The sequence below is a fragment of the Egretta garzetta genome, unplaced genomic scaffold, assembly GCF_000687185.1.
Source record: "Egretta garzetta isolate BGI_Z169 unplaced genomic scaffold, ASM68718v1 scaffold120, whole genome shotgun sequence".
In the NCBI taxonomy this organism is placed as follows: Eukaryota; Metazoa; Chordata; class Aves; order Pelecaniformes; family Ardeidae; genus Egretta; species Egretta garzetta.
Genome location: NW_009258270.1, coordinates 1,228,815 through 1,239,046, shown reverse-complemented (window position 1 = coordinate 1,239,046; position 10,232 = coordinate 1,228,815). Strand labels below are relative to the sequence as shown.

At 38.9% G+C, this 10,232-nt stretch overlaps 1 long non-coding RNA gene across 1 annotated transcript in view; it reads left to right on the top strand.

Annotated features, from left to right (window-relative positions):
* Positions 1–48: 48 nt before the first annotated feature.
* LOC118451764 overlaps positions 49–10,232 on the top strand; it is a 13,897-nt gene continuing 3,713 nt past the window's right edge. The window contains exons 1-2 of the long non-coding RNA XR_004841320.1: positions 49–546; positions 6,718–6,833. This is a non-coding gene — a long non-coding RNA (uncharacterized LOC118451764). The remainder of the gene's footprint in view (positions 547–6,717; positions 6,834–10,232) is intronic.

Here is a 10,232-nt window from a genome sequence, read left to right as displayed (position 1 = left end):
CTGCCCCCCCGCCACACGCACACCGCCCGTCGCTGGCACTGCCGTTCTTTTCTTCAAAATAGTGGTAAAGCTGCGTTAGTGATGACTGTGAATGGAAAAAAAAAAAAAAAAAGCTGCAAATACCAGTGAAGAGACTAATACTACTGGAGGGGATAGGAAGAGAAAGAAGAGGCACAGTAAATATATATTGTTTCCATCTATCTGTACAGTGTAGCTTGGAGAGCGCTTCTCAGGCTGTCCGCACCACTGCCGCTCGCGTGACGCGAGACGCACAATAACCTGCGTCGGTGCTGTGCGAAGCGATGGAGGGACAGTGGGACGGGGCCCTGCGATGCAGTGTGGCACATCGTTTGGCTCTGGATAGCCGCGAAGGAGCCGATGCCGGCTTTGTTCCAACCAAACCGGTGCCACTGCCAAGAAAAGTCGTAAAGCAGAGTTACACCGCTCCATTCTGTGGGCTGCTGCATTTGGTCTTGCGGCACACATACGCTGCCATGGCGTGTTCTGGCTTGTGTGGAATCTGCTCCTGAGACAGCACTATTTTTAGTGAGTAACCTTGTCCCACACACCTAGAGTTACGAGATTTGGAAGAAGCATGCACATAATTTGTGGCCATTATCTCTATGACTGGAGATCCGGGAACTTGGCGTGTGCCTGTGCATCTTGCCAGTGCACATTCACAGTATCAGCATGAAAAAATCATGCTTTATGTTTGGGATAGAATGTTTCCATAATCTGCAAACACCACTTAGTTAAATCTCAAAATATCCTTGGTTTAATATATCGGTGTTCCCAATAGTAAACTGAGGCACAGACCACTGATAATTTAATCCTCATGCTCTCAAGAAGTGACTGACGGAAGGGAGTATGGAGTCCTGGAGAAATGGGCTGCTGCCTCCTTCAGTTGCGATATGACAAACAGTCAAGCAGCTGTGTACATCAGAAGCTGAATTCTCCCTTCAGTTTTTGATTTTGCAATCCTTACGGCCTTCAGTGGTTTGAGTATCAGTGACAGCAGTCCTTACCCAGGTGCTTTGCAAAATACGCTGTTTGGTGAACGCCAGAGATGAGCTGGCAGTGGACCCAACCAGTGTAACTGCTTCATCACAGTAAATCCAGATGCAGAACAGAAAGAGCCCTGCTGTTACAGGAAACAGTTACATGTGTCACTATCAAAGACCGGTGACCAAAGTCACCTCTATTGTTGGCAGGCGTAACAGTGCAATACAATGTTTAATGTGGGCCATAAAGTTTTCTGAAGTGCTGATTTGAGGAAATAAGTAGTTCCACATGTGAAATTATCTATGTAGCAAAAACTTGAAGAAACTTCAAGGGACACTGAAAGTTTCATAGTCAAAAGCTGTGTAGTTTTATCTGTTCCTATTGCAAGGAGATTACTAATCTCAAAAAATTATGTAATGAATCTCTGCCTATGTACCGAGGGCACTTGATAGTGCTTTCCGTCAGTGTTGTGCTATGGCTTATGGTCAGTTACGATCCTTTTTGTTTATGTTGTTATTTTATATAGCAAGAGAGGGCCATTTAAACCCAATACACAATGCAAAACTGCAAGTGCATCCAGGACAAATTTTGAGTACGAACCTGCGATTAACTTACTCTTTTAATCGAAGCCTTGAAAATTTCTTACAGTTTACACCCAGAGCTGATGATATCACTGACATTCCCAAATACACTGGTGACATTCAAAATGGACTAAAAGTATAGAGTAATTCAGATTCAACTTACTGATTAACATAATTAATGATGAGATAAACAGTGTGGATCTGATCCTTTTGTTAATGAAAAACAATCAAAACAGAGCAGTATGTGTCAGTATCCCATACCAACATTTCAAGGAGGTGTTCAGATACTTCCCAAACAAAGAGGATTGGATCTGGCCATACTGGGGATTTTTCCACCCAGTATTTCTAAATTTCTGTGCTGCCCACTGGCAATAGCACTTTCCTTCTGTGGCAGAGAGAACATTCCCAGTTATTGTGTGAGGCACGTGTCAGTGGTATTTCATAGACACGTCAACATGAGAAACACAGTGGATCAAAATCGCAAATCTGCCTGATCTTTGTGCCACTCAGGTATACAGAAAAATAATGTCTCCAGCTGAAGATTATTACTCCCCACATTCTAAATCCTAGGGGGTATTAGCTAGTGGTAGATTTTAGCCTCTTAAATTCTCTGGCAATTAACATGCTTCTCATTTTTAAAGTAAATCTTCTTCTCTCTTAAGAGACATACAGTCATTGGCTCGTTTGTTTTTTAATATGCTGTCTATAAATGGACAGGCCTGGAAGTAGCTTAGAGCCTTCCACTCCTACTGTAAGTAAAGAATACGAGCCCCTTTCACATTACCCATAAACATGTTCCCAGTTATATTGTTCTGTGTGTAGCTTACACCCTGAAGTCCCCTGGACCTTGAACTGCTGATCACAAGCCTTGAGCCGGATGGTTCAGTCATTTTTCCCCCATCTGTACAGTCTACCTGTCTAGTTCATATCTCACCAGTTTGGCTATAATGATACTGGGAGACCGTGTCAAAAGCCTTGCTGAAATCAAAGTAAACAACATCCACAGCTCTCCCCTTGTCCATAAAGCCGGTCGTTGCACTGCAGAATATCGGGTTGGGCAGGCGCGTGCGGCACAGTCTGCCCTTGGTCAGTCGGAGCTGGCTGCTCCCAGTCATCTTCTTGTTCCTTGTGCCTGAGCAGAGCCTCCTGGAGGGTCTGCTCCATAACCTTCCCAGGAGTCAGGATCAGGCCCGCCAGTCTGTAGTTCTCTAGAAGCGCCCACTGTGTTAACTGCAACCAGTTAGCAGGATATCTGCAGAAACAGGGACTGAAATTCAGGATAAGGCATTCAAATGGTATGTCAAAATTACCTTTGCTTTATTTCAGTTTGCTTGCAAAGCAGGCAAAACTGCTTTGACATTCTCAAAATTCTAATATAGCAAGTATTTTGGGGTGCATACTTAAGTGATAATTAGCACATATCCAAGAAGTTAAATCCATTTCACAGAGGTTAGTGCATTTTCCCAACACTTTTATGACACAGGTGTTTTATTCTCCTTTAACAACTGGCCTTCCCTGTAATATCATTGCTTGATACCGTGATGGGAAAAAAAATCCCAGCTCCTAGCACGGCTGAAATACGAGGCGTCTCAGAGCCCATTTTTCTTGATAGTTTCCTTGATTGCCACAGTGTACCTTGATAATGGAAAACACGTACCCTCCGTCTCAGCAGGGATTCAAATTGCATAGCTCCCGATTCCAACTTCAAGTTTATCTTCAGGATATTCCTGAAGCAAATGTTTACAAACTTGCACAGCCACGCTTCAGCGTAAGCCAGGCTTCTTCAGTGTATTTTTTACCATACGGAGTGGCACACTCAGCTATATCTACTGCACCAGAGATTACATATTTCAAAATGTTACATCAAACCTTGCTAAAAGGTTTCTGCTAGACACTGAAAACCTCATTTATTGATCATTCATATGTTGCCTATGAATGAAAGTCGTCATTAATATTCTACGTATCTACATATTTGTGTAGCAAAACATCCGTAGCGACAGTACCACTGTAATAAACTAATTCACATGTTGCAAGTCCATCTCGGTGCCTGATCTACGAAAGATACGGGCTGTTACAGAGCTTTGAAAGATAAAAAGTTGTACGAAAATGCCTCCGCAGATTTGAACTGAAAGATTGACTCCACTTGAGGTCGGGAATAAATTCTGGTGACACAAATACTGTCATAACGAGGTGCCTAAGCACATACCAAAGGAAAATTAACTTCTGGCTGTGTCTTGCTATTCAATTTAATGAGTCAATGGGCATGTCTACCTGTGTCATTAACCCTGTCACTGGAATAAATCACAAGAAGTGAGAATTCTCTCATCTTTTTGTTCACTAGTAAATAGTGACTTCTTTGTGGCTCAAGCAAGACTTGCCTCTAAAGCTGCAAAGTTGTCCACTTTATTGTTTTTGTAGATGGGAGCACCTGCAAAAGTTTCTGCCATTGTAATGTTTTGAATTTTAACATCACTTGGGGTTTAACTTAAAGATACTGAAAAAATTAATTATTTTTGCAATCAAAACAGAGAGAAAATGTGGGAAAATGTTGTGTTCCCAATGCAAAGTGTAGCACAGAAGCATTCTGATTCCTTTTTAGTGTATATTCGATTTTTAGAAATGCTACTGCCAGCGTTCCTGTGGCCTTTCCTATATATTGCCAACATAAGGAAGAGGGCAAGCTGTAACTCTATCCCTCTCTACCCGACCTTCTTAATAGCATTAAAAAGAAGAGAAGATAAACAAATCCGGTCCCTAATGGGTTTCAGTATTGAGAACCTTGGCCTCATGCAAAGTCTTCACCCTTCACAGTAGAAATTTTTACTGAAGTGAATCCCTTTTCAAATTCATTATAAAGAAAGTGAAGTGATGCAATTTTCAGCAAGCTTCCATTTTTACTACTGGAAGTTCACATGCCTATATTTATTCAGTTTTGCTTCTCAACTTAACTGGTCTTCATGCAGAGGTTATAAATAGTTTACGCTACTACCAGTGATGATGTGTCTTTCTATACCTTGAGTCAATAGCCTATATTTCTATATATTACGGGATATTATTTTCATGTGGTTCCTTCTTTAAACTCATGTTAGTCCAGCAACTGCTTTTCCTGGAGCCAAAGGATGAAAGTCCAGGTACAAGTAGTATTTCACCAGCTTGTCAGTTTTGGTTTTGCTGGCTGTACCCTGACAGAGGACCTTATATAAACTTTATTGTTCACCTTTGAAGTAGTGTTATCTGACAGCTCTAAGCCTGGCTCACTTGTTAAATCACAATTTATCTGCTGGCTATTTTGTGTTTTAGTGAGGGTATAATCAGTGCTGCTGTGCCTCACGGTCCACCTCCTCTGTCCCCATACAGCAAGTTATTAAAAGGATCCTTTTTTGTGAGGCTGTGAAAACAAGTATTGCATATAATAACCTTGACAAAGTTTGTAACATAAGAGTACTAATTGCAGGTATTTATTGCCATATGAGAAGATGTTTTCCCAAATTTTTAAAATTTATATGAGAATTACACTTATTCAAAGGATGAATATACTTATTTTCAAAACTTTTCTTTAGTATTTTAAGCACGTTATTCCTTATATCTTCCAAATGTTCTTATGAGTTAAAGTGAATGCTGGTAACGTGTACATTCCAATTAAAAGTATAGGAGAGCCACGCAGGGATAATAAAAGATCCGCCTTTCAATCTAATTGGGCGTGCACTTCTGCATGCAAAAGATGCACACAGTTTTCATGCTAATTCAGAGGTGTACTACAGCTGAACGTGCAGATTAGGTCATCATAGACTCCTGTAGCTAACTAGAATAATTTGTGTGCGTGAGTACCTGATTTGCATAGAAAGCTGCTGCAAATGCACATGCAGGTATTTCAGATCAGATAAATCATTCATCAATTTTACAGGAATGTTTCCAAGCCTATTGCAACTGCGGTTAAGCAGAGCCTGAGGTACTCTAAGGGCAGGCCTTTGTGGCACCTCAGCATCACTTTTCCACTCACACCTGTAACCTTTAAGAATCACACTTCAGAATGAAATAAAAGAAACGAAGCATACAGATTGTTAGCAGTGGCGCTGTAAGGTTGCGTCACAAATTTGTGTATCAAAGTGAGAAAAGGAACTATAACATAAGAGATGGTCAATGTAAGGGTTGGGCAAAATAGTCCAAAGCATGTTAGTATGCGGTCGTAGTATTGAAAGAGGGGAGCACAAACTAACATCAATGTATTCTTAATCCATAGTTATCCCAGATTTGGATTAAACTGCCTTCTGGAGGGGTTTTTAGGGCCCTTTTTGTATTGAAGTGTTTACCTTTGGTCACCGCATTTCTCCTCCTAATGCGTTTATATTTTAAAAAAGACTGAGATAAACTTTTCTGCTAAGTATATCAATGGAATTGCAGCTGAGTCAAAAGCAGAGTTAAAACCAAAGCAAATATGTTGCTTTTTTTAATTCTTTAAATTCCATTGCTAATTATAGTAATGTGTAATCATGTATGTTGTTACTGCTGACACTATCCATCCCCCTTCTAAATTCTTTTCACTGTATTCCTTTTCACCTGAAATAATAAAGCAGTGCCGGCAATGCTAAGTGACTTTGTTTGCATTTTATATGATCATCATACAGCAAAGGGCAGTTTCATTGCAATCAGCCCAATATAGGGGGTTGTGGTGTGTCCGTGTGTTATTTTTCATGCTTTTAAAATTTCTTTGTTTATACATAACGCATAGAAATCTGGAATTTGCTTCTAAGTTAAGCGTTTCTTTCCTCTCAATCATTTTCAGCCATACCTATTAGTTTGTTATTGCAGAATTGTCAGCAGCTCTTTAAAGTTCTGCTTTTACAGCAGAAATCTGTTGCTCAAGATACTGTAAAACAACAGGGACATATGGCCTCTGCCCCAAGGATGCGGCAGCATTCTAAACGCTGTTTTAATTGTACAAATATCTTTATTTAGTTGATTGATGAAAATCAGAGAAAGATGCTATTCATAACGTCATTTCCATTATAGATGTGGGAAATGGAAAAAGCTATATAAGAACTGTAACTTGTGGCTGTTGTAGAGGAAATTTATCAACAGTTACTGACTTTGCAATCATTGCATGCCTTGTTGACATAACATCTTATTGTTCTAGTCAGGTGCCGCAGTAAGCTGAGCTGACTTGAAGACCGAGTTGCCGCGTCTCCAGAAGGGTGATGGACTTTGCAGCTGAAGTTATGAACAGAGGAGGTTTATAACATACAGGCTAAGGTATGCAGAAAGCCTGGTCAGTAGCTACTTGAAAGATGATTTTTAATCTTACATGTCTTCTAAACAAAAATATAATCCTGAACAGAAATACTTACCTCTTACAGGCAAAATTAATGCTCTTTTCCTAACGTACAGTCTATTTAGCTAATAAACCTGCTCCAGACTTTAATAAGCTGACAATCTATTCCCCCATTAAAATCAGCAACATTTTACAAAAAATAGAGGTATTCAGAATTGTAAATGCCATACTGATGCTTCATTTTTTTAATTTTAGAATATTTATTATTACCAGATTTATTATTTATTATTATCCAAATCCTCATTTAATTAGCAAATTCGTAACTATTGTTTCTCAGTAATGTCATGAATGTTAATGGTCTAACTAGCAGGCTTAGGCGTTAAAAGAGATGTGTGCCGGCACTGCTGTCAACTTTTAAAAGATGTTCCAGGTTTCTTTCTAATAGGAAGGAATATTGCAGCTTCCCTACTACCAGGAGGTAGGTGGCTCATAATGCCTTATGATTCACATACGTAAGAATGTACCATGAACAACCCATGCACAGATACTCACACGCCCTAATCAAATTACATGTTTGACACATTCTTAAAATGAAACTTTCTGAATGCAATTATACTTGTTAGTTGTGCTGTGATTCAGTATTATGCTAGCTAGTAATGAAATACTTCAGTGGAATTTGGCTGTTCTTCATAGCATAGCTCATAAGGAAACAGAAACCTTAGCTTGCTTTTTTACCACTGTTTTTCCTCTGGAGAAGAGATATAATTAATATTATGGTGTCAAAAATGGGTTGTGAAGAAGGACTGCTTAGAGACATCACCCGTCATGGTAGGTATTTTCTTGTAAATGTACTGAAAATTGTAAATGGAAGAAAACCCCTGAGATTTAAAACTTTGGTCAGACAACAAATGCACAGAAAGACGACAGAGTGGGGTAGAGTGCTTGCTGCTACTCATGGGATGCTACCCTACTACCCACGTGGAAGTTCAGCATTGAAAACTAAATGACAGCAGCAATGAAATGATTCATTCTGTAGTACACGAATACGTATATTTCTTTAGTTAATCCCTTCTAGCTGAAACTATAGTTCTGAATAGTGAGGGAAATGGTAGAAAGAAGGAGCATCGGTTCATTTTTGGAAAAGTTACCCGTTAGTGACACTGATATACTGTGCTGTTGTCCTGTGCTTTGTTCTCTCAGGAATTCCTCTTCTTTTGGGCAAATCCTTTAACCTCTTCTGAATGCGTTTGAAGTGGCAGCATTTTTAATTCATGTTTATGGAGTTTGTTTATATTTATGCTTCAATAAATGTTACCACAAAAATAATATTAACAAGTATTGGAAAAAATCTCTTTCAAAACCAGTGTTAAAGCTGTTGGTGCCTGATAGCATTAATCATCTAACTGGCCTGTAATGTTTATAGCAGAAAGTTAATGTGCATTCACACTCCACTGGCTGAAGTGCTTTCTCAGACCTTTGGTATACTTCCATTATTTGTTCTAAGCATAACATGGTGCCCTCAGTGACCTTATTATGTTTATTTATATCTTTAGAAAAGATACATTTCAGGATGTGACATTTTTTGGCCAGGTTAGAAAGTGCACTTAATTAAAAATGCTTTGGAAAGGATGAATTGTCCCTGACTCTCTACTGTATTTTCTGTATGCATTCCAAACAGGAAACTCTAAGCAAATGTCATTAAATTAATGTGTGTTACCTAAAAAAATGACAAAGTCTGAGTTCTGTGGTTTTAAGAGCTCTCTATGAAAAAAGGGAGTAGAACTTTCCCTGGAGGTAAAAAATTAGCATCCAACCATGACATAACATTTTGCAGGCAAAACTTCCATTGGTTTCAGCTACAGCTGCACTAAAATAAGATCATAGTTAGGTAATAGTGTTTTATTGAATAGTTTCATAATCAATAAATTATTACATGACTGAAAGAGACACGGGACCGAGTGGTCTCAGCAGATGACAGGACATGATTTTCAGAGTGTTTACCCTTTATTTTACCAGTAGTCCTTCTGGCTTATCCAGTAATGATATTCCACTTTAACTGGGAACAAGCTGTGAAACTGGAATTACAGAAATTACAGTTGTGAGGTTCATTTTGTTACCATTTTAATGCATAGTGACACCCTTGTGTTAATAAATGATGACAATTCGTATTTGGAATTGAGAAGAATTTCTAATTGAGACTGATTTACCGATTCTTAAAAAAAGGGGAATGAACGCCTCTTTGGTTCATTTACAGAATCCCAGTAGGTTTCCATTTGGCCTGGAGAGTTTTCTCTGTCCCCGTTTTCAGGCTTCATTGTGTTATCTGTATTCACTTCTTTATCCTGTATGGCAGCTTTTTCATTATTAAGCAGGCTCTGCGAAGGATATACTAGATTAGAACATTTTTGTGGTGGTACGGTAACAGACAATACGAAGTATTTCCCAAGATTTCTGACATACTGATAAAGCAGATTTATTGATATAAGCTGTAACACATCTAATCTGTAGTAGTCTTCCGAAATGTTGTATTTACAGAGCTACTCTGGAATTTTTAAAAAACAAACAAACAATTTGCTTCTTTTAAGAATTTGTTCAGAAGGACGTAAACCAGCCAAAGACCCTGACCAGTCAGCAAGAGACTGAGAATGGCATAAATAAGAAGTTTGGGTTTGCACAGCTGTTTCTTCCCATAGCAATATTTCCTAGGACTTTTATTTCTTAGGACTTAGAATTAATCAGGCCAATGATATATAACACATCTGAAAGAAATAGCTTTTGTTTTGGTTTATGTTGGCAATGTAACCGTATTTAAAAAAAACAGTGTTGGGCAGGGGCAACTGATTGACATAGTATACCAGAATAATTAAGTTAGGTAAGGCTGTAAAAATAAATTGAATTATGATAAGACAGTAATAATCAGTATGGGAGTCTGGACTTGACAATTTTCATCTGTAGTAGATCAACAGTTAGTTCTGTAAAATTCACCTTTCTGTAGCCACCTACACCTGTAGGAACAGCATTTGCACAGCTGATAAATACCAGTCTAAGAGCTTGATTCTGAAGCACATATATATGCAGTTGCCTTTGTCACGGAGACTCCTGCAGAAGCAGAAAGAAATTAAGCAGCCCAGAAACTGCTAGGAATTACTTCAGTAAGTTGAAAAGAAAATGTAAGTTATGAGGAAAAAAGAGAGTAATTTGGGAAAAGTGGTTTGGTTTTTGGACGGCCTGATCTTCTTGTATGGATTTCTGCTTTCTCCATCTCCTACCTTCTCCATCTACTGATGCTCAGGATACTTTCACCTTTTATTTTAATGTGAGCAGAACAGGGCTCCATGTGCTGGCATAGCTTTCAGAAGCATTCTTTATGAGTGTAGGGA